Source organism: Anopheles aquasalis, chromosome 3, assembly GCF_943734665.1.
Source record: "Anopheles aquasalis chromosome 3, idAnoAquaMG_Q_19, whole genome shotgun sequence".
NCBI lineage: Eukaryota > Metazoa > Arthropoda > Insecta > Diptera > Culicidae > Anopheles > Anopheles aquasalis.
Genome location: NC_064878.1, coordinates 23,121,766 through 23,146,836, shown reverse-complemented (window position 1 = coordinate 23,146,836; position 25,071 = coordinate 23,121,766). Strand labels below are relative to the sequence as shown.

Genomic DNA, 25,071 nt, shown 5'->3' with positions numbered 1-25,071 from the left:
AGAGTCTTGCATAATGCATAGTCGATGCTTTTCCAGCATTTGTAGGTGCATGAAAACGTGCAATAATCGATGGGTTGGAGCTCAGAAGAGCAGGAATCAAGCTTTAAAATCATAATCTGCTGTTTGTTGATGAAACAGCACATCAATTGCTTTACAGCTTTTAAAATATCTACTCAGCATACTTCATTTCTACATGAATGGTGGCGTAAGGCATTGTTAGATTGCAATTTGCACATGCAATTATTATTTGTTAAATCTGCAAGCGATAAAGCTTTTACGGCTGAATATGATCGTCATGCGATTGCTATCTATAATTAATAAATTAATTAATTAAATAAAAAAAAACAAATTGCTAAAATAGATTGGTATCAAAACTATTTATAAGTTCTACAACAATTGCTTCTAAGCTGCCTTATTTATCAGGGGATTCAATTTAAAATAAATTCTCTTCTAATTTTTAAAGCTCTCTTCATTGGCTTCAAACGAATTTATTAGAAAAAATCGATCATTTTAGCCTGCTTCTTACTGACGCAAAAGTTCCTGTTAGTTACGCAAGCTTCGACTAACATAATCGAAGTGTTATTTCAAATAGTTTCGGACCTAAAGAACCATCAACTTATCATCGTAATGCAGTTAACTTCGTTGCAAAACCGACATGTTCCGTTGTATAATTTCCCATTGAGACCAGAGATAGCCAGAGTGCATCTAAAGCACACACCATCGTTATCGAACTTCTCTCGAAATGAACCATTCCGTTCCATAGACGAGTGATCTGCTGATCGTGCACCCTAGAGCGTATCGAAGGGGATCGTAATCCTTTCCAACGGTATTAACGAAAAACAAACAAGCCTGGCTCTGCTGCGACTAAGGACTGCTAATGTCCTTCCAGCGAGTGAGTTTGTGCTCTTCAGCGGCCATTCCGTAGAGTTCGGTTGGCTCCTACCTACGCCATGACCTAATGTGAGGGAGAACCTTCGTTTCGGCCCCGTTTTTAATGGCAAACAGACGACGGATGGTGATGTGCGATGGTGCCTAGTGTGGAGCATCGTCCCGTGGGACTAGGCCGGCCGAACACACCTACCCGAAGACAGGGTCACAATTTGAAAGGCCCCTAATTCGGAAAAAGTGTCTACAGCGAAGCGTGGGCCCCGCCAGATAGCGATCCCGGGGTGAAGCGAGCAATTTAACAAACAAAAAAAAACCTCTGCCCGGCTCCTTAAACGATTCCAGCCGGTGCTGGATCTGACGCTGCTCGTAGCAGCATCCCCATCGGAGGTTTGCGATCTGCCTCTGCCCACACAACACACACCAAGTGACACCACGCAGGCACGCCAAGGAATGAAGACGAAGTGAGTAACTTTCCAAATGCGCCATATGGTGTGTGGCTGTTTGGTGCTGCTGCCAATGGGGGCGTGGGTAGCATTTTTCCGCACTGGAAAAAAAGTGAAAAAGTCAATAGCCCCGGATGTTGGTGGTTCCAGTAGGTGTGGTACGGAAGGGCTGACAGGGCAGCGGTGAGGGAGCGAGCGAAAAGCATTAAATAGCTGATGATGGTAATTTAAAGCCAGCAACGACGATACCACGGTCGCTGCTCCGATGGGAAAGACCCTTGGAGGATCCCTCGGATCGATCCCCACGCTGGCTGGATGGGAGCAAGATGGAGCGTATGATGCTGCCACTCATACCACGTCACAAGGGCGAGCGGGCGGTCGGTCGGTCGGTCGGTCGGTTGGTTGGTCGTTGGTGGTGTCGGTCTAAGTGTCAGTAACCCACTGGGAGTGTTGCAGAAAAACGGGGAATGTATAGAGGGAGAGGAAAGGAGGCTCTAAATTGTTCATTTATATTTATGAGATCGTAAGGTGGCGCTTGGGATGGTCGCAAAACATGGATGGTCGCAAGCCGGTTGTCCCAAACGCAACCGAGCTCCTCGCCGTGGTGCGCTCCGTGGAGGGTCACCCAGTGGGAATCGATTACAAACATCGAAAACCGATCCATTGCCTGTGTGTCGTGCTCCTGTCTGTTGCTTTTTTATGCTCATTATATCGACCATTTCGATTGAGAAGATGAAGATGGCAGGGAGCGTGGTGACGCGACCACACACTTTCACTCCGCAGCCGCGAAACGCATCTTATCAATTACCGGTCCACGGTTCGTGGTAGTCAACGGCAGCATGAACAGCAACATAAAATCGCTGGAAAGGTGGACGGATGTATTGGTGCTGTGTTTGTGCTTCCGGTTTGTTGCGCAGCGAAACGATCATTGCTATTGGTCACGTAGATGGTTAAACGATCACCATCACCGTACCAAGCATCGCTAGGCTCCCCTAATGACCCCCCTTACTAGCACACTTCCATGTGCACGCGTTGTTTTTTTTTCTCTACTTTTTTATTTTCCCCGGAAAAGTCATCACGATTGATAAGCGGCAGTGAGCGTTCTCATTCGCCATCCATCTCACAGTCTTTGCTGGTCTGTTGTAGGATTTATTGACAGCGTGAATTACCAACGCAATTAACAGTTAAGCGGAAGGTAATGAATGAGAATGGCATCACGGGGTGCCATTCAATTGAAGATTGATTGAAAAGGAAAGGCCAGTACAGAAGTTGTTGATTGGTATTAAGATGTGTAAGTATGCTTCGCTTTTCGATTGGCAAGTGTATGCAAAATGTTTAATCAATTTCACTAAAAGATAATGTTAATGATTTGTACGTGATTCCTTAAAATGAAGCACTACTTTACACCATTGGTTGGTCTTTCATTGAAGTCAAATGTCAAACACACCAGAGGTAAGCCTTAAGCTATGGATCTCAAAGTCATATTGTCATGTGGGCCGCAGAAGAAAGTAACAGTCAGTCGGCGGGCGCCAGTTTAAAGTAACAATCAGCCCATAATTTGGTGGTGAATGGCCCTATTAAATTTGCTTTTTCCCACCAAAGACCATTCTAAAGCTGGTCGCCGCCCTGGGAAAACGAAATGATGAAGCTCCGCTACCGAAATCCGATAATGGAGGCGCCAGGTAACCGGTAAAATTGCATACTTTCAGAGCTTTGTAATAGACATTGAAGTCGCTTAAAAAACCCATGGATTTCAATCTCTATTATGTGGTGAATGGTGAACAACAATTATCATAAAAAATCAACATAATTCGTAAGGAAAAACCAAAACCCATAAATGAAGAAAATCACAATATGTATTCAAAGCTAATGGTGAAAATTTTGAAAACAAAAACAACATTAAAACCAATAAAATACCTTCACCTATAAATGTTCGTCATTACTTGCGGCCAAATTTATCTTACCTCACGAGAAATGTGTAACTGCTGTGGTGTTGGTCCATTTTAAAGTCAAGGTCGTTAACCTTCGGTCAACCAACATACCGTAGATTCGAAAGGATGGCTTATCGCTCACCAATGCGCCTTATAATGGAGCGCCAGGAAACTCATGAATAATTTAATCTAATTACATGAAAACTCCCTACACTCCAGCAACCTTCGGAGTGGTCTTGATTATTATGTGTTCCTGCTAGCCACTGTACCGAGCCAGTCAGCGTGCACCTATCCGATGTGACCTTAAATTTAATCTAGCCAACATTAGGTCACCCTTATTTTGCCCTTTTAGATGCAGAGAGTGTGCGAATAGAGTTGTCGACAGGGATGTTAAACAACCCTTCCTAGGTACTGAAGAGAGCTGAGCACAAGCGGGTAATAGAATCGTCCGAAATATTGCTCGCTTGACACGGCGATAATCCGTTAATACGTTCTTATCGGTGCTGGGCCCGTGTCGCACTCATCGCTATCTCGAATATCCACCCTTCGAGGCGCCGGCCTTCAGTACATTCCGCAGAACACATTTATCATTCACCAAACCACCGCCTTCCAAGGCGGTTCTACCGCACGCCACGCAATCGGCTCAGCATAACGAATCAATTTAAAATCTACGTCAGCACAAGCTCATCCCCTCAAGAGCACCCTAGCTCAGCCTCCCTTCACCGCCCATTGCCGCATCGCTCGGTGAATGTTTCGTTGGCTACGGACCGACCAACCGAGCGACCGACAACATAAAACGCTTTGTCGTAGGTTTTGTGACAGTTTCAGTTTCGTGCGCCGGCACGCTTTCGCTTCGCCTTCGCGCTTTGGCCCGTTTTCCGTTTCCATCTCGTTCCGAAACCTTCGAACGGAGGCCACGGTGGTGGTGTGTGGTGGGCCAGGTGTGCCGAGGACATTCCGGCCCAACTTTCCACTGCCTTTCTCTCTCTCTCTCTCTCTCTTCCTCGACAAGCTGCTTGTGCATCACTTCCGGGGTTTGCAACCTTGAAATTCAATTCCACTTTACTTCCCTTCCCTTTTTCCATTCCCGTTCAGCTCGTCTCGTCCCTTGGCTTTGGGGGCGGGTTGGGTAGCTGGGTTGCACGAACCGGTGGAGGGCACAGGTCCGAAGACAAGCTGTGTGAGCTCGCCTCAAACAGGCGGCATGAAAAATGGTCAATAGAACTTCGTTTCCGGTGCTCACCCATCCCCCTGCGCCCTACCACGCTAACAACCTCTGCGTTGCGGTTGAATTTTCATTATTTTTGCTTCTTTCTCCTTGTGGTTTTCCTTCTCTTTTTTGCTCTCGTTTTTCTCATTCCTTCGATTTCCGACTCCATTTCCTGTTGCTGTTGCAGGTGGTGCTGGTGCCGATCTTTTCTATTACCTGCCAGGGGGAAATGGAATTGCAATGGCAGCATGACAGCATGCTGGTGGTGGTAGCACTGGCTGGAGGCAGCAACAGTAGCAATTGCACCACGAGCAAACTCATGACTGTGAGCGCAAAAGGCAAAGTTAGTTGACAGCGTATGGTGGTCAGGGTTGTTTTCTTATCTTCGCTCTCTCTTTTTTCCCCTTCCTTTTTTTGTGTCTTTTTCCTGGATGATGCCTGGTGTTTTGCTTGTAGCGTATTTGCATCACCAGCTTGACACAGTTTCTGGTGCAGCGTCACTTGACATCGGGACGTGGCGAGTAAACGGTAAAATAAGTGAACATACACGCCCACGGACTACAAAACGAACAGAGTGTCAGTGATAGGCGAGATGACTACAGAAGATCATATCCGACGCCTTTGGTTCTATGCGCGGAATGGTTATATCTGGGATTTTTTTTATGTGATTGAAGCAAATTCTCTTCCCCGATCAGACTCTCACAGGCTATTAATGCAGCACTCTGGTGCTTCTTGCTTATCATTGCTTATAATTAATTTCAATAACACATCGGACAACGTGGCCCACATAAACTGATGTTAAGGGTAAAGTTTTATGACGCGGACAAGATTCCGTAGCTGATTAATTAACTTCAATTGACGCTTTGCTGGCATTGCAAAGACGAAGCAATAGGCATCAAAGGGCGGCCGGCCCTGACCTGAAACGTGACCGTGACAGACAACAATTAGAGGAGATCTTAAAAGGGCTGAGTTGGTTAGCGCGAAAGCATCAAGTGAGGAGCGTGTCTGAGGAACGTATTTCGTGAAATCATTCTCCAGCGCTCGATAAAAAGAGTGTCAATACTCAGAAGGAGGGATCAAATACCGAGAACAACGAAAGAAGCATCATGCTCTGGTATGTATGGGAGCATAAAGCAAAATATGTGAACTCAACCATAGATAAACCAACTCAACAGTAAAGTGATTTTCAGCTTAATGAGCTAGAGGCACTCAAAACGAATCCTGCGGTTTGGTTTGCTTCATCTTTTTGCAGTCAATCCACTTTGCTGCCAAAGCGTGTTTAAAATGTATAAGGATTAAAATAAGACTATTGCAAGTCGTTGTAAACAAAGAACAGGTAGTCGTGGCTTTTACTGCAATAAGAATAAATAGAAACGGGTTTTATGTAATATTTTTAGGAACTCTGAAGGCAATCCAATTACAATTTGATCTACACTCCTAACACTCATTTGCAATTATTCGTGTTAATACAGCTTGAAGCCCTTCTCACTCGTTATAAGAAGCAGGATTAAATATGACAATACTGCGAATACGATACGAAATATGATAATACTTGAAAATATCTTGAAGACGATGGAGAGATCGTTAAATCAACTTTTAGAATCATATAAAACCTCTTTATTCGGGTAATCCTGATCCAAAAAGCAATAATCTCGCCAGAAAGCCCAGCCCGAAAAGGCATGCAAGCTGCAACCGTGTCCCAAAATCACTTCCCAATCCCAGATCTTCCCTTCGCCACAGCACCACGGTCATGGACGATTGCCCGATATCGGGCAGCCAAAAGAAAAAGGTCGAACGGAACGAAGACGACATCCTCGGCAACATCGCTAGCTGGCGTAAAAATGTGCGGAATGATATTCATGGCGGTAGCACGGCCAACAACAGCCGGAATTCCAACACTTCCGGCTATGTGCGGCCAAAGAATGTACGGCAAACCACGGCGAGCACGGCGACGGTACGGTGAACGGTGGAATGTTGAACCGACTCAAAACGCCCGGCCACCCCGTCGGCATGGAGTCGTCACCGTTGAAAGCACCACGGTGGGGGAATCGATTCCGACTGCGGCCGATCTGCTTCTCAGCAAAATGGAGAAAAAAACGCCAACACACAAATACACACACCGGTTATCCGTTGAAACGAAGCCAATAAGTGATAAAACTTTTGCGAGTTCGATCTGCAAAACTTTATTTGCTTGGAATACGGAACCTTGGCGTCGGGAGTCCCTTGGTCTTTCAACAGCGGACAAAACGCAACGCTGGTCCGATGGGCACCAGCTCGCAGCTTGAGTGACGGAATGAACAGCGAGACCACCGGGCGACCACTATGGGCTGGGAACTAGAAAGTTTAACTTTGTCACGTCTCCTACGCAAGATTGCCCCGTGGTCCGCCCGGCTAATCAAGATTGCTCTCTGCCTCTGCCTCTGCCTCGTGCCTCTCACGTCGCAGCGGTAATAAGACAGGTAACACGTAATTTTCTGTGTCGAATTTTCCACCGCGGCCCCACCCACGGCGGACAAATTACCGCCGGTGAGACAATGATGAGAAAAGTTCGGTGACTGCGACATTATGTTGTTCCCTGCCATGATCGCCTGAACTGGAACGTGCGGCCGAACTGCGAAGGTTGTTTACGCTTTACGATTTGAACTTTTTGTGTAATTCAAAAGTGCAAGTCTTTTTTTTGGCACCACTGCGCTCGAAACTAATAAGTTCGGTGAAAGAAGGAAATCAAATTTTGTTCGTTAATGCGTTGGTGACGAATGAGTCAGCCGGGGGGGAGGATTAACCGCGAATAAAGGACTCCTACTCCGTCCAAAAAATGTGCGTCAAACCAACAACCACACCTCTTTGGAGTTTCTTGTTTGTGTAGGACCATTTCTGAACTCTCCATCGACTGGATACTCAAAGACTAAGCATTCGAGCATCACTGCTACCCTGTTTCACCAAACTCTGGTGACTTCAGCGCAAAAAAAGCAGAGGAATCGTCTGCAAAAGCACCACTACCGTGATCGTAGGCGACCAAGCGAACTGATTCTGGCAACTCCTTCCCATGACCCTAAGCTTCATCTGTCAAACAACAAACTCTCTCTCTCTCTCTCTCTCTCTTTCTCTGTCTATTCCTAACCGTCCAAAATGATTAATGGCCCACCGCTCTACATCTCATCGCTTTTTGTTACCATTCCCGCACCAGAATCCTTTAACCATTCCCCGTTCTTTCCTTTGCGCCTTCTCGCTATCTCTTCCCCCGCTCTGAAGCCGAGTGAAAACCCAAATTTAAAAATGGCCAATCGATACGAGCAACGGAACAACCGGATCGACTGTGTTGATGACGTTCTTTCGCTTTTGACTCGTGTTTTTTTTTCACTCTCTAGCAGCGAGCTGGAAAACGGCAAACGCCTCATGATTGCGCAGCAACCCTTGATACGGATACCTCCGCTCTTGGCAACCGGCCATTTAGAAGGAGCAGCACATCAAACACACCAACACATACGCGAGTGATGGTTTGGGATAGATGTCAAGGTTGACTTTGGCTGTGCAAACAGCGGTCGGAGGACCGCCGGTGCCGCATCCAGCAGCGACATCAATATCCCGCCAGTGGTGATGGCGCATCGTTGCGAACGTGGAAAAAAGGGAAAACGACGTACACGCCTATGTGTGTGTCTGTTTGGATAAGTAAATAACAGATGAAAACTTGGCTAACCTGAATCTTAAACACGGGTCTGCTCCTTGCTCGTGCTTCTCTAGGTGGCGATGGTAACAGCAGTCTGGCAGCTTCAGCCCAGGCAGACAAACGACCACACACGTCCCTATGACGACGTTCTGGTCGTATTCTCGTCGAGAGAGAGAGAGAGCACCGTGGTTACAGCACCGCTGGCACCGTTTGCTGGCACCGTTTGCTGGTACCGTTTCTTGCACCTGTTTCTTCGGTGTATATCACTGCGAGCCTACGAGTAGGTTTCTGTAGCTACCTCTATAGGTGTGTATCTGGGGCTTGGTTATCACTTTACATTCCACACGCGGTGTTTCCAGAAGACCGACCTACTTCACCTACTTCACCGACGCCCAACACACGCTCCATTGCGAGCGAGGCCTTCTTGATCGAAGCGCGTCTTTCGCTCGATTCCTTGGGAACCGTCAACGCTTCGTCGAAGTTGTCGTTGAAGTCGTCAGCCTGTGCGGATGTTCAAGAATGGAGGACACCATCAGGAGGAGAGGCCCGGGCATTAAGATTTAAACTTGGTTGGCACCAGTAATGCCACTGTGGCAGGTCCTTCTAGCCCCCCCCGGGAACACCATACACTCCCGTGCACCAGTGGCATGTATGTGCACACAAACAAACACTCGAAAGGAAACACACAAACACACACTCACTCACTGCACACTTCTTGCAGACACCACCGGGGGCCTTACTTCCGGAGAAGCACCGTCTCCGTTCCACAGTGAACGTTGAATATCACGCGTCACGCACGAACGAATCCGCGGCTTAATTTGGTTTTCTTTGCACTTCACGCCACGTCAGCTACTGCTCAGGTCCCTGTGTTCCGGCGAAAGAGGAGAATAAAGAAAGAAAGAGCAAACCCCAACCGCGCGTTTGCTTTTTTTAAATCCTGTTTGTGTTGTTATTTTGCTTACTTTGCGTCACGGAAGCATTCCTCACTCACTCACTGATCTGACTCACTTCAAGTCACCTCCTGGACTTAAGCCGCTGACTCGTGTGATCCTGGGATAGGCCCAGGCAATCGAGTTTGTTGTTTCCGGCTCTATTCTCTCACTGTGTCTCAGTGTGTGTCTCCGGGTATGTGTGTGATTTGGTGTGAAATGTGAGGCAACGCAAGCTGGGTGCGTGGAGTCCCCCCGGCCCCCACTGGCTCGCGCAATTTCACTTTCGCTGCACGCGGTCGCGCTGCTGGGTGGGAGGAAAATAATATTTGCCCTTTCACCGAACGCGAAATTGAATCAACCGCACTCGCAGCACCACCGCACGAACACGACAAACGTACAGACAGAGCTTCCGTCACCACAGAACCACCGGAAGTGAGGCTTGCTTGGTTCGCTGCTGCTGCTGCTGCTCACTTCAACGCTTGCTTTGACTTCAGCTCTGGGGACACTCGCGGTGAGGTGTGTTTTGCTTCTCGTCCCTTATCCAACGTAGACACTGTGCTGTTGGATGTGGATGTTTTTTTTGTTGTTGTTGTGTTGTAGCTTTCCTCATCTTCTTTCATAGTAGTCGAGCACCTCACCGCGGTGCAAAACGACGACGACGACGACGACGGTGGCAACCAACGCTGAGCAGCCATCGACACAGTTGGTTCGAGCGTCGAGGTTCGGATTGCTTACGGTGCTTTGGATCGGGCTACCAGGAGCCACACCACAGTGGCAACTAGCACACAAACAAGTACACAAACGAACGTACAAACGACACCGTGAATCCGGTGCAGAGAGAAAAGGAGACTGAGACACTGAGGAGCACACCAGGCAGAAGGCAGAATGTCCGTAATCTAATTTCGCCACATTCACGGGGCATTGGCATATCAAAGGGCAAATCCTGGTGCAAACATAAAACGATTTAACCGATTTGGGCGGGCCGCTACTGTTCCTGCTCGTCGTCGGCCACGTGTGCGTCTGCTTTGTGGAAAAGCGAAGCGATGACAGGTCCTTTCCCCACTCCTTTTTTCCTCGAGCTGAGACGAGGTCAGCAAAGGGGCAATTGATGGGAGCCGAGTTCACTCTGGATAAAGTTACATGGATTATGTTGTGTTTCTCCTTTGGGTTGTCGGTTCCATTGCTCCAATCCTCGGTCGTCCAGTCATCAGTTCCACTTCCACAAATGAACACCAATTGATCGCACCGGCGGGATGCCGGTGTTGTTCACCTTGTTCGGCTCAAACTTTTTTCTCCAGACACTTGGACACACACGCGCCCCGGTGAGCATAAACTAACTTTTGGTCAAACTGACCACACCAGAATATCGCAATTACGCACCTCGTTCGTACTGGCGAGCGTCGAATACCTCGTCCGAATTACGTCCTGTGACCATGTGGTCTGTGAAGTTGGCTCTGGTACCTTGCCTTCACTTCTCTTCACCTGCTGAAGCTCTGTCCTTTTGGGGGAATGGGGAATTCACCAACTTTTCGTCCTTCTCTCTCGCTCTCCTTCATCGGTTGTGTCCGAATGTCCAACGAGTTCCGGAGGTGAAATTATTTTTGTTGACAATTTCGTACCACCAAATGGCGGTGTGTGTGTGTGTGTGTGAGTCTGTGTGCCTGGTAGCATGGGTCAAGTACAGGGAAAATCAATTTCCACCAGCTTCAGCACTATCTCGCGGAACGAGACACAATCACATCTCGAGGGAGATCGAGGCGAAGTTCGTTACAAATTTGGTTTCCACGCTAAATCCTAGTAGAGCCGCAGGACGAATGTGTTTTTGTAGGTCGTTAGGGGTTGCTTTTGGGGGTTGGGGGTGGATTTGTTGGAATTCTTTTCGCCAATTCATTCCGAGGATCGTGCGCACTGTTCAGGGAGCACCCCCGAGGATTCAGTTAGTTGGACGCATGAATAAATAGTATTCCCGATCAAAGCAAGTCATGAACAGTATGGATTACTTCTCGCCCTTAAATGGATGTGTATGAAATTTAAAAAAATAATAATAACTCTGGTATCGAACGTACATCAAGTGATTGTAAATTTACTCAACACACGATCACCGATCACCGGCAGAGCGGTTCAAAGCGTCTGCCGAGCTGATGCCACGGTGGCAACCGTACAGCACTTTAAGTACACGCCAACACGTACGCACATGCCAAACACACACGACACGACACCGCGACACGTCCAAATCGCACGGAATCTGCAATCAAACTAGCCACAGCATACCGAAGATGGAAGATGCGCTACTCCGTTTGGCGATTGAGGCCGGAGTTGTCTCGGAATGGCGTTACGAAGCGTTACCGGACGGCACGAGATGAGCGGAGCCAAGGATAACGTATCCTGACCGAACTTCCAGTCTCTCTCTCTCGCCTTAACGCTCTCTCTCTCTCTCTCTCTCTCTTGGTCTCTCTCTCTCGGTCTCTCTTGTATCACCAAGAGTTGGGAGATTCTAATGTTTTGATCCGAACAGACTCAGCGCGAAGATGAGGCCAACCAAACTCACCAAACTCACCACTCCGCTCGCGCGAGGGCTAGTGAACGGAGTAGAATTATGTAACGGACACTGGTGTTAGTGTTGGCGTAGGACCAGACCGTCCGAAGAGCTTGGTCGACGTGCTGCGTGTGTTGTTTACCATCTGCAGTGCTCTGCGCTTCGCGTCGAGTCGACATACGAGCGGTTCCCGGGTTTTCCCGGGACATTCTGGTGCGCATGTACCGGAAATGTCATCGCTTCGTGTCCTTCGTGTCCTTCCCCGCCCCCTCCTTTCGGTGTGGTGTTCGTTCGCGTCCGGTATGGCATGTGCCTGGTGCGCTCGGTCGCTCTATGCGGTGCGGTCGTTGGGTGCAGTCGATGCGATACGCCAGGGATCCACTGCCACACTCAACCGGCCAGAACTGGCCAGACGCTGCTTGCTGGCCGCGTGCCAAGTCATGTGGCTAACGCTGACGGGGCAAGAGCGGTGGGTCGGCGTGTGCCAAGGCCGATGGGGTTAAGCTGGGCAGCGGACTCGTAGAATCCGTCCATCGACTCGTCCATCAGCGAAATTGGTATTGGGGAACGTTAACGGGCCGATTAACTTATAGGCTCGGACACATGCGGTGCCGGTGAAGGTCGTATTGTCTCCACAAGCTTGTCATGCAGTCTGCCAGTGGCATGCTGGATTATTTGTCACTTTTTTTTTAAAATTATGCGTCAGTTTTAGAAACATTGTGGTTTGTATATAGCTTTAATTGAAGAAAATATGTTTCTTTGGCTTTAACTTAAATGATAACAGCCAATATGTTGTAAGATAGTGTGATTCTTGAAAAGAAATTATGAACTGCTCTCAATTGTTTTATTCCAGAACAACAATTCCTGTCCAAAGGTATGCTGTGATTTGAAGACTTTGTATCCAAATCAATTGGCATATTCTATTCTTATTAACAATACACTATGTTTCATAATGATAGCCTCAGCCTGTTTTTTCGATTTCGCGCTCGAATAAAGCGTCCCAAAAATAATTAAAATAGTAAAACATCGAAGTGTTGCTAGGCCGTTTGGAGCCATATTTGAAGCAAAACCATCGTGAATAAATATTTTTTTTCAGTAAAATAACGGCGCCACGGCGACACTTGCCTACTTAAAGTATACAAACATCAATGTAATGCCATGGCCAGCGATTTCTCCGGACTTAAATCCGATGGAGAATGTTTGGCGGATGTTAGTTAGTGATGTTTATGGGAATGGTAGACAATTTGACACCATAGATCAGGTGGAAGTAGATAATAAGAGTGCATGGCGATCCTTGCGCACTGCAACATTTTTCATGCTCGCTGTAAGCATGCCATCCCGCATTTCCAGGCAATTAATAGTAAAGGAGGAGTTACTGATTATAAATAAAATAACATTGATAGCCTAATGAATTGTTTTCCATCTTAATTTAATTTTTTTGTAGGGTGAGGCTATCATTATGAAACACCACATTTTTTGATTTTTGTCTCCCATATCCACAATTTTTAATATTTTTCAAAATTCAAATGGCATACGTCTTTTAACGATGATAGGAACATTAAAAGTATTTTTAATAACTTTTGAGGAGCTTTATTCAAGCGCGAAATCGAAAAAACAGGGTGAGGCTATCATTATGAAACATAGTGTAGTAACAGATTCAAAGAATTTAACTCGATGGGACTTTGGATTGATAACCGCAAACCTGAGTACCGACTACTCTCATTGCACATGGCTGGAAACACGGCCCACTTGGGGCCCTGTTGCAGAAAGGGGATAATTATCTCCTTGGGCGAGGAAAACATTTCGATGTTTACTTAGTTCATATTCACTTTCATCTAGTCGGCTGCGAAGGACGGCGATGACAGGAGACGCTTTGTTTAGATCGCCCAAGGCAATCGTTATTGCTCACTTATTACTGGATTAGGGCCCAAGCTAAACAGACTAATAATGAAATCGCTCAGGTAAATAAATGCTCAGGCGAATTGATCTCTGAAATGCCCGAGTGTTTACATACAAACATTATATTGAAATTGTGTTCAATCGAGCATTCACACACTGTAAATGGTTTGCTGGTTTGCAAATAATCAATCAAACAATCATAATCACATCAATTGTTTTATTCCCTGCCAAAAAATAGCATTCAATTTAAAAGATATGTATGATATGTTGATGTGAATAATGTAATGAATCGAATATGTAATGCTTCATAGTGTATGAACAGTCGCTCTCATCAATTTCCCAAGTCCCGACAATTTTACAACAATTTAGCAGCAGCTATCCTAAAACACTAACTGTCTGTTTACAATTATTGTTTAACCTTGCTTTGCGTTTAATTGATTAGGGTATCATAGGCCCCTTTTATTTTTCAAGTTTACCTTTGGTCGAATTTTCATATTTGAATTACCAAATCAGATGATAAACGATTTCGAACATACGATTTTCGTTTTAATTCAAGGAAGATTTAAAATTGAAAACCAATAATTTGGATTGTACACGGATTTGAGATTAAAACAGCTCCTTCTGCAAACTGTGGCCAACACAGGGCAAATCAAAAGAGAAAATCACAAACACCACGAGGGATACGCTTCGCTTCATCCTAATTACGCCGATACCGATAAGTGCACACAAAATCGGCGAAACATCGAGAGCCAAAACAACTGGCTAGTACACACAGAACAGTAATCACGAATACTAGGCAATAAGCACTAAGTACCCGGGACCGCAACGAATGACATGCTGGTACCACTCGACGGTACCGTACGCAATGTTCCGCCCCTTGGGATGCCTCCAAACTTCGTCGTCATTTCATTCCATTTCACGCTGAGCGTTGGGCTTCCGTTGCGCCCGGCAGTCGTTTCGATTTCTAGGCGATTTTTCAATATGTTTATCCAAATTAACAATTACATAAAATCAGCATAAATTTCCCATTTCGCTAGCCGTCCGCTGCCCCGCCCTGTAGAGACCAGAGTAAACTCCGAGTGTTCTGTTTCGCTTTTCGCCTTTAAATGCTATCAATCCCAAGCAGCACATGGCGAGAAGAGGATCAGCGGAAGGGGAGGAGTAGATTTTTGTTTCTATTCTCGCACTGTCCCCAGGGGGGTAGGGGGTACCGCGTAAGCCCGCCACCATCATCGGCGATTGCTGTTTGCTGTTCCTTCCCTATCCCTGCCAGCGATGGAGGCTGGTGTGGTGTGGTGTGCACCAATTTTCCTAAACACGCCATACAGTCCCAAATCGCACGAGCATCTCGAAGAAAAAGACGAACACAACCCGGAAAGGCTGACTGGCTGGCTGGCTGCCTACGAAGTGCGAATGCAGAGACAACCGAACGAGTCCCTCGAGAGGCCGAAAGTGTGAGCGACAAAAGCAGAAAGTGGTCCAGGGCGGGCACAAGGTTAACAATACGGAATGTGACTTACCAAAAGGAAAAGAGAAGAGAGGGAAGGCGGGGACAAATAGCAAAATAGCATTGAAATGTTTTTCCCTCGAGCGGCGGCCACGGCGACCGGCGACATTTGGCGACAAAACGACATCGAGAGAAATATAATATTATTCAAATTGAAATCACAAAGAATAACAATGGAGCATTTTTGGTGCGTACGTTTTCTTCTTTTTCTTCTCTTCCTCTCTTCCGTGGGGGGGGGGGGGACATTTTCACAGGAGCAACATTTTCTAACGCCGGGCGCCGCACCAACCGACACTTGCCGGTGTCAAAACTTCAAGCGTCTCCATCGCGCAACTCCCTTCACGAAGATCACGGTGGCGACAGTGGCTGTAAGGATGGGGAGAGTGTACGCTGTTAGGCTACGATGGATTGAAGATGAACTTCCTCTCGGAACTAAACAGAATAAAAAAAAAACACAAAAGCACCCGGAACGGTTTCATGGGAATCGAACGCAGACACGGCTGTCACCCGGTCGTCTGTTCGTATCGTCTTGACGCAATCCATCCATCGTGAGGCGCACGGCTCGGTCGAGGTGAGACAGAGAGTTGTGCCTTCACGCACTTCCTTTAATTCTCTAGTGTAGCTGATGGCTGATGCTCTAGTGTGAGATGATGGAAGGAAAGGATCTACTCATCGACGGTGAATGTTCGACGCAATGCTCTGGATAATGTCTTTCTGGAAGGTGGTGCCATAGCAAATCTTATACCGAACAACACCGAAATAAACAACTTACCTAAAACGTAGCATAGCGATCAATTTTTCTTTTTCGGATGTCGTGGAAATTGGTGAAATTAAATATGGAAAGAAGGCATTTTCTTGGAGAATTTAACGCTTTTATTGAAATCTTGACGATCCAGCATTTAAATTTAGTAAAACAGTTGCCTCTATTGCACCATCACGGCAACTCACGATCTTGTGATACTAGATTGGCGGATCGTAAAAAAAAGCATTTAGTATATGACTATCAATAAACAGTCTTCTGTTACGCAAATCTGGAATAATTTAGAAAAGAGACTAAATGGCAAAAGTAACTGAACTGCTATTTTCTCTATCCTCAGAGTTATTACAATTATTTAATGCTTACAAAAAAAGTAAAACTACCTAGATTGTATCACATTTTGGTTAAAAATTACTCGTTTGGCCCCGGTTCATGCCTTATTGACGCGAAATTGTTTGCTCTGTGCGCTGATCCTCGATAAAACGCCTGCTGTTATACAAGTCCATCGTTAGAGCGTAGCAGATAACGATTTTTTACGCTAGGCTTAAATTAGGTACATACAGTTAATGTGCTCGTTTCTTTATATTTTCCTATTTTATGAAATAATTCCGTTACAAATCACTTTTCACAAGAGCAAGAAGGATTGTCGGATGCAATCAAATGCAAACCAAAATATTACCACAGCCTAGACCACTATAAAGGTTTTTATTGGTGGTGAGGGCATTAAACAGAACTAAAATCTAAGATGTCATCTTCTCACATAAAACCGTGCGTATTTACTCAAAATTATTCTTGTCGCCTTTTTCATTTTCTTGTCGTTTTGACGTAGAATACTGAGAATAGATCTCTGTCCTCGTATCCGAGGAGTGATCGATACATTTGTCCAAGTGATGTGTAGCACATGTTGGGGGGCGATGTGTGGTACTATAAATTGATAGCGATCCGTAAAGCAAGCGCTGTGGTCAAGGTGGCATTCCTTGCTGCGTGCGACGAGGTTTTCAATTTGGAGATAACACACCCATACACACTCATATACACTGACACTATTGGTTTACCAGTTGTTATCACACAGGTACATTTGAAATCGATAGCCATGGGTGATCGGGCAATGTGGTAGTCCAAAATGCGAGGTGCGTTAAGGCGAGGAGATATCTTGCTCAACATAACCTGTTGATAAAACTCTCGGCCATGGCAGAGGTGGGGCCATAATTGCGACAGGCCACACCAGCAAGGTCATGGTGAAATGGGGGAACTGATAAAGCTTCGGGCTGTAGAACGATTTAGCATTAAGAAAATTTAGCGCTAAGAGCGAGTGATGATTTCGTCGTTGCTTTGACTTTCTCGATTGATATAAGGATTCATTCTGGCTGATGCACCGGTTTCAGTGGATATTCTGCGTACTTTTCAAATGTAGAATATACCAATAGCATAATATACATTAGTAAACGTGTATGTAGTTCCACTGGTTAATTGATTTGAACATTTAATGGGATTCTTTTGGGACCAAGAAACACTTATCAGGCAATGTATGTCGGAACGCTTATGACGACGCTGATTAATGGATTAAAAATAGTGATCATTACTGGTGTAAAGAATACACAATTTTAAGGATATTCGATAATACACAAATTCTAAATAGTGTGATCTCATTCTGCACCGAAACACTAACTGATTGAACAATGTTTTAGTGTTTCACTTAGTTAAAATAAGTATGAAAACGGGTTTTCTACAGCTTGTAAACCTTGAAATATACTGTAGAATTTGTTCCTAGTGTTCTTTACTCCTCAAACACCGCCTGCTAATGCCACATTATCGCAAAAAAGAACACAAAGCATCGGTTTCTCTCCATTCTTTCTAATAATAAATTGACCACAATCGCGTGGAGCTCACCTGTTGGCCACGGTCTTAGCGTTTCCACTGCCACAGATCAACTGTGCGTCGTGACGGTTTTTACTAAATGCCGTTTGCTCTGCTCTCTACACCGGAGATTTTGCAGAGCTTAGTGGGAACTCATCACCACTTAGTCGAAACGGACTATGCCAAATGAAAATGAACTAGGTTGCGATTCAACAAACCCATACCAGCTAAAATCGTTACAATGTGAATCTCATGTTTTCGTTTGTTTCGTTAAATTTTGTTGCTTTGAAGAAAAAATCGATGAAAATTTGGCATAAATACAGCTTATTTTCGCATAACGGGTCAGTGACCATTATTAGCTTAAAATTATTCTATTAAACAGAACTGTAAAAACTGAGAGTTGTGCATAGTTTGTCAACTGTTTCTTCCGTCAGTTTGCTTCTTGGTTGGAATTATTTGCCAACATTTCATCAGAATTGGGTGCCTTGGAAAAATGTCTGAAGGTTATGATTTATCTGGAAATGTGTGCGTTCACGTAATAGAGCAAATAGAGGACAACGCCGCCGAGGAGAGATTTTACCAATCAGCAATCAGGCGTTTTTTTACGTATTATCGTGTTCTCGGCGATGAGCCTCAAATTCATCGCAATATCACAGTAGAAGAAATTAAACAAATTATCAAGAATCGTAAATATCAGCCAGGTGCCAACGGTGGAAACGAATCAATAATTCTTCGTCTTTCACACCCTTTTTTTCTCAGCGACCAATCAAGCAGGATTTGTCGGCGTAAGCGCCATTGTTATAATCATATCAAGCCTCATGAGAGATACATCGGACGAAGACATAGTAATTCAAGCCAAAGATGGGACCTATTCGTTTCAAGAGGATATTGTGGAGGATCTAGCCAAAACAAGGGTTTTGAGGGGAACAAGGATTCCCCTCATTTTTTTGCTGCAAGATGCTGGAATTCTTGAGGGTTGCAAGGTGGAAAGATCTCGGAAAACAGACCAGTTTTATACTGACAAGCACGATATTTATACCTATCGATTCCCACATACAGGTAAGGAACCACTTTGCCACATAGCATTGATTTGAATTCATCCATAGAGAGATTATAGCCAATATGATGTATAATGCATAACGATGACACCATGTTTCGTCTTATCATTCTAGAAAAATAATTCTCTTTTTGATTGTTCTCCTTAATCCTAAAGGTTTCAAGATCGGCCTTGATCCAATGTTTAATTTCATTCATAGTGAACTGCTGAATTTGCAACCGATCGACACTCACGTAAATATTCTGTTAATCATATTCTATTTTTTGCATAATGTTGAGCATAGAAGTATTGCCGATCTCCAGAGGTTTGTTTTGCATGATATCATGACGCCTGAGTGAGTACATCATTATTTGAACTATTTTATTCTATATTGATATTAATTTGACGGTTTATCTGTTTTCTAGTATACGCGAAACTCTTCCGTCGCTTCCATACGTCAAAACCACATTGACTCAACCGTTTTGTTCCGAACAGCTGCGGAAATAACTATTATTTTTTCAAATCAACCAATTTGTGTGTTTTTTTAAGATGGGCATAGTGCACAGAGCATTTCATTACGCAATCTGTCGACACGAAAACGTTGCTTTCTGGACATACCGGCCTTCTTATCAATGAGACGAATCCATGTTTCCTTCCTTATCTCTCTGGCGATAAGATCTACGCTAAAGCGATAATTTGAACTCGCAAAACTGACGTGCCTTCCTTTTTACTCTGGTATAAAGTACCGCGATTCGTTGCACTCCACTATTAATCGACTTCTCAGAATGGTTTCAACAGAAAAACGATAATAGCGCAGTAAATAAGAGCATGATATACTTTATGTACAATAAAAATATAATCATTTCGTTCAGACTGATATGACTGATGTGTTGAATTTCGTGTTGCTGCAAAGCACGTTAACTGCAGAGCATTTCTGTTACTCATGAGCTGGTATTTGAAGACATGTTGTACCAGATCTTGCTTCGATAATACTTTTCAGTGAATAAAAAACCCGAACGTCATATGTAGTGCTCCAGTTAAACATTTAATTTCAGGTGTATGCAATGTTGTCCTAGTTATTACCATTCCTAAATAACCTTTAACTCTCACGAGAGGAATTTTATGTATGAGAATTATAGTGATGTTGTATGAGTACATCAATTTATTACAATGAAGCAATTTCTAACAACCACTATAGCGGTTAGTGGCGTCCGTTATGTATTATTTCAAAGTTCAACAACATATTCTATAAATCGAGCAATCATGCGTAGAAAAGCTTTTGAGGACAGCAAATTGAGCTACTTGAGAGAAATGTGTCCAAACTAAAGACTGCTGGCAAAAGAGGTTTGCTGAATACATGCATTTTGAGCTACTTGCGCATGCGTTCCTAGGCTTAAACTCCATAAAAATGTTTTAAGTTCAGTCATTTAAGGTAACATTTAACTTAGCAAATATCATTTGCTTGGCACATTTTACGCTGCTTTCTTTTTTTTTTAATTAATAATCGCCTGCAAGAGTGTATTTGATAAAAAGTGGTGATGATTAGAAAGGGCTCGATCTGGTAAATCCAAATGACGATAAGCAGAAAACTGGATCATGGTCGATTACTAGGTAGGATTACACTCAAAATATATCCATACTTTCATATGTTAGCAGTATGACGCTTGGAGCTTGTTTTTGTTCCGCAAAGGGAAAACTTTTATGTTGATTTTGGAAATACTTCCACAGCTTTTTCAAAAACCGTTTTTGAAGCAAAATCATTAGACTGAGACAAAACAAATATAAAAACGAAGGAGAACTATTTTTTCGAGGAACAACTCTAAATCCAACATTAACCTGAAAAATAAAATAAATCATATTGTTCTCGATTATTGTCATAGGACCCCGATATACTTTTGTTTTCAGAGCCTCTTGAGTAGTAGACATGGTGGTGACTTGCCTACAAAAAAAGAATCCTTTCACTCACTGAAGAAGCTATTCAATCAACACTATCTTCTTGAGAAGCGCAAAAGAGTCATTACTTTCGCACTTGTCACTAATTGTCTACGAAATTAGAATTAAAGGATTAACTTGAGAGCAAGGCAGCTTTTCATTTCGCACTCCGGATGATGTGTGCTGACCAGTAGTAATCAACAATCTTGGCTTTTCCAACCGCTTTGCCATTCTCAAAATCTTTCCAACACTTCGATTGGATCAATTTCGCTTCGGATCTTCGCGACTAATGTTTTTCATAGCAAGATAAAATTTAGTATTTCATTTAGTAACAGCAGCCTTACCATAAGCGCCAACAACTTATACATTATACACACCATTTCTTTTTTCCAAAAATCACTACTTTTTCGGCTGTGTTACTCATTTGGGAATGGTAAATTTTTACTAGGTGGCCCACAGGTGCGACTCACTGCGCGTATTATGTTTCCTACGCTGAGGTGAATGATACTGAATCGACTTCAGTTACCGCATTGCACATTAGCTGCCAGCGCCATTGGTCACGCAAGCGTAAATAAGTTTTATTGTACATGCTAAGCATGCTATGTAAGTAGTACATGGTTTATGTATGATAACAGCGCAAAGGAAAAGGCGGAGCATCTGCTAGCTGCGCGTATATTTTGTGAATGGAGTCTAAGTACAGATTGCGCAAGCCGATTAAACGTTCGTTTAATTAGTACTCTCGGAGTCGACCATACGGGTAATGCAACTAGCGCAGTACGTTTAGTCTAGAAAAAATGACTAACAAAAGCCAGCGATTTGAACACTTTGAAAATTCTAACTATACCTATATGAACTATCTTATCTTTTCCCAAACCTATTATTGATATTTACATCTGTAACTTCCCCTCGGACTATTTCTAAAGAGATACGGGAATTTTTTATGAGAATTGTCAGGCGGGTTACCTATGTAGAATGTATTAATCCTGGTGCTGTGATGAGTCAAGGTTGTTTCATTTTTTCCAATCGATCGCTATTATTCCTGCCAAATTTGACGGTAGCAATACATAGAAGGCTGATGAGCCAACTGGCATAATGGATGAGAATAAATGCGACCACACGAGTGTTGCATGACGCATGCTTCACGCGTATCACGTATCCTGCCTGCCAGCTACTTGAAGCGAAGGAATCAAGGTTCACGTTATAAGGGACGCATATCATAGTATATACAAAGTATCAGTGTGGAGCATTCAGTTCCTTTTAGCCGTTTGTTATAGCAGGGCTACTCTGGGGTGTGATCCAAGTTAGCCGATCAGTTTTAGCGCAACCTTTCAGGCTCTACAGTGTTCAAGTGTGAATCCCGACCGACACATCACCTTTACCATGAGGTATACCGACGGCTGCATCACTTCTTAGTGGTTCATTTTTTTTTCGACATTTCTTTCTTTCCATTTCTGTTCTGACTACTCTGTTATTTTATTATAAGCGGAAAGTATGACCTGTCTAAGGGTAAAGTACTGGTATTGGTGTTCAACCATGTTCAGTTCGACCATACTAAGTTTGACCGTTTTATCATCAAAGAACGGGTAGAGGATCGAACCGGGGCTGAAAAGGATGATGCACTGATTAAAAATGTGTTTGAATCTTATTACCGTTCGGAGTGTAAACCGTTTACGAACTACACGAAGCTTCAAGTTGATCAAGCGTTGACAGAAAGTAGGTAGTTTTTGTAAGACTTGACATGCTATTTTACCTATGCTATCATTGCTTCTTTGGTGTAGTTGAAAGCAAAACAGATTTGGCGGAATACTGCTGTGTGATTACGATCGTGATGAGCCACGGCTTGATTAATGGAGACATTTTGGCAAATGACTACCAATTCTACAACTTTAACAGCGATATTGTTGATAGAATCTGCTCTATAAAGCTGTTGGATGGAAAACCAAAGTTATTCATCGGACAATATTGTCGAAATTATATGAGAGGAATGGTTGCCAAAGAAGTAGCACAACCAAAACAGCATCTAGATAGCGGTATCATTTACAGCGCTTATTGGGGTACGGTAGATGTTTGGCTTATTGAAGGCATCCCGAGCACATATTGACAAGTTGCTACTATTTTCCATCACCAGGATCATCGTCTGCTAGACATCTAGAGTATGGAACGCCATTAATTCAGTTTTTTTTTCGGGAAATGCTTTATGCAGACCAAAACACTGAGATACAAATCGTGCACGAAAAAGTTAACCGGTAAGCATTCTATAAAATGGCTCAAATGCATTCGTTGTATTAACCATTCGAAACTGTTTTTAAACTAATAATTCAGTGTGTTGGAGCGCGCGGCACCGCTAGAACATTATTTTAGGATGTCGCTGTTTATGGATGAATTGAGGCTAGAAAACATCGAACCTCCCGCCGATGATTATGTTCAATTCCAACGTGAATGGGCACAAATGGAATAGGATATAGAGTAACTCATGATGGCAAAGAACCAACCTAAATGACTAAAGTTAATCCAAAGCATCTATCGAGTATCGTTTGGTAAGAGTGTTTACAAAAAGATTCCTTAAAAAAGCTCCGAGTTTCGTGAAGGAAGTATTGAGTGCCAATTAAACACGTAGCCGGGGATACATGAAGCGTAAACTCTAATGTTAACTCAGAGTGTAATGCCAAAAAGATGATGCTTATATCAAAAATATTATAGGCCCGTGAAGCGTAAAACCGAGCGTAAAAGCAAGCGTAAACTTAGCACCACTGAACCAACGATTTTTGTTTTACATGAGGACTAAATTTTTAATTTATTTCAATAGATTTTGCAACAACAGAAGTGCGCTCATGGACCGACAGTGAAGGACGGACATTTTTTCTGTGCGCGAGTTCTGGAGGAAGCTGATAAGGATTCAGTTCCGTGGCTGAAATGATAAGCCTCATTGATACATAGCGGTTGCATGATTATTCGTTATATATGACTCGAGTGAGAAGTTACTTCAAAACGGGACAACTGAAGTACTGGACACGCCCCGTGCCCGAATGCTTTGATGGTTTCAGTGGTTGCGCACATGTGCGTAATCCGAAACCACGGCTGCGCAATCCATTCGCGTTCTGTGTGTCTTTATGATTGCGCAGCTTTTTCGTTCGAGCAAACCTGACCTATCCCAAGCATTGGTGCGCTTTTTGCCAACCATCGGGCGATAAGTGGACGCTGACCCACTCCGTTGTGTCTTGTGACCTTCCTCGGTGACAATGCTCATATGTGTTGCGGGCACACCCGATTTTAATGGTTTGGTCGAAGACACGCACTGATGTTGCATGTGTGTTCACCAGAAATGATTTCTGCGGTCTAGCACCGCGCCCACATTTTAATCTGTTTTGGACAAAATAAACCTCAGTATAAATATACGAAAAGATATTTATTGTGCACTTTCGATCGGTTTTTAATCAGTTTGTCCACATGATTGTGCACGACACGAGCATGCATATATTTTAATGACAGATGCATTTCTCTTTCTGTTTTAGCAACCACCAGCTTAGATCTAAACTAGGATGCGAAAATGTTTACAATTACTCTGAAGAATGAAAAGAAAAGTGCAGATCGATATGGTATAAACGATTGAAACCATTATCGTCATCTCTTTCATCAGTATTGCGCAATGAATTACTCGTTCTGGCGATCATCCTTGGCTAGTTTGCTTTGGTTCAATTAGGTTATAGGATGTAGCTTTGTCGATGGAATCACATGGTTAGCAATTCATTGAACCTCCAAAGCGCAAATCATCCTTCACCACCATTAAATTAATCAATGTTAGTTTAAAAAAAATAAAAATTGATAAAGCATCTGGTGCCGTTGCTGCATTGCCTAAATAACGGCGGTAATGATCGTTGTTCTGTATGGATACCGCGGAAAGTAAAAGAGAAATTTGATTTGATGACTCGAAAGTGAAAATTAGGGACGCATAATGCATCCCAACTCCGTCTACGATACCGAAAACACCAACTAGCCGTATCAGCAGTACCTAGAGAACACCAAGTTTGACAATGCGGCATCGAAATTATAATGAGGTGCTCGAGACAAGACTCAAGATATCCTGTTCGTCGAATTCCGAAATTCGGCGTACTCGGTCGTATTCTGGTGCATTTCTTTCTCCACATCGGTAACTCATCGACGACAACGAGCTCCCCCACCCCCATTGGAGTACCATCAACATTCGTTTACACCTGAGTTCACCGGAAGACTCGCACCATCCGCGTTCCATTCGAACCACTTTTTTGCCTTTGTTTGTCACTCAAATCGAACATCGTGGTGAAACTGAACTCTGCAGAACTTTGTCGGTGCTAGTTTTCACGGTGGTCCATCCCGAAATGGTCCCGAATGTCGCGCTTCCCCGACAAAACCGCTTGACAGATCGAACCACAATTGAAGGCCAGCTGGCCAGCACAACAGCGCTAGCTGGTTCCACTTGTCAGCCAACTCGTCGAATGT

At 44.0% G+C, this 25,071-nt stretch overlaps 1 protein-coding gene across 1 annotated transcript in view; it reads right to left on the bottom strand.

Annotated features, from left to right (window-relative positions):
- LOC126577532 (uncharacterized) overlaps nucleotides 1–8,213 on the bottom strand; it is a 269,650-nt gene extending 261,437 nt beyond the window's left edge. The window contains exon 1 of the mRNA XM_050239212.1: nucleotides 8,170–8,213. The gene's annotated coding sequence lies outside the window, so the exon portion shown is untranslated. The remainder of the gene's footprint in view (nucleotides 1–8,169) is intronic.
- Nucleotides 8,214–25,071: the final 16,858 nt, after the last annotated feature.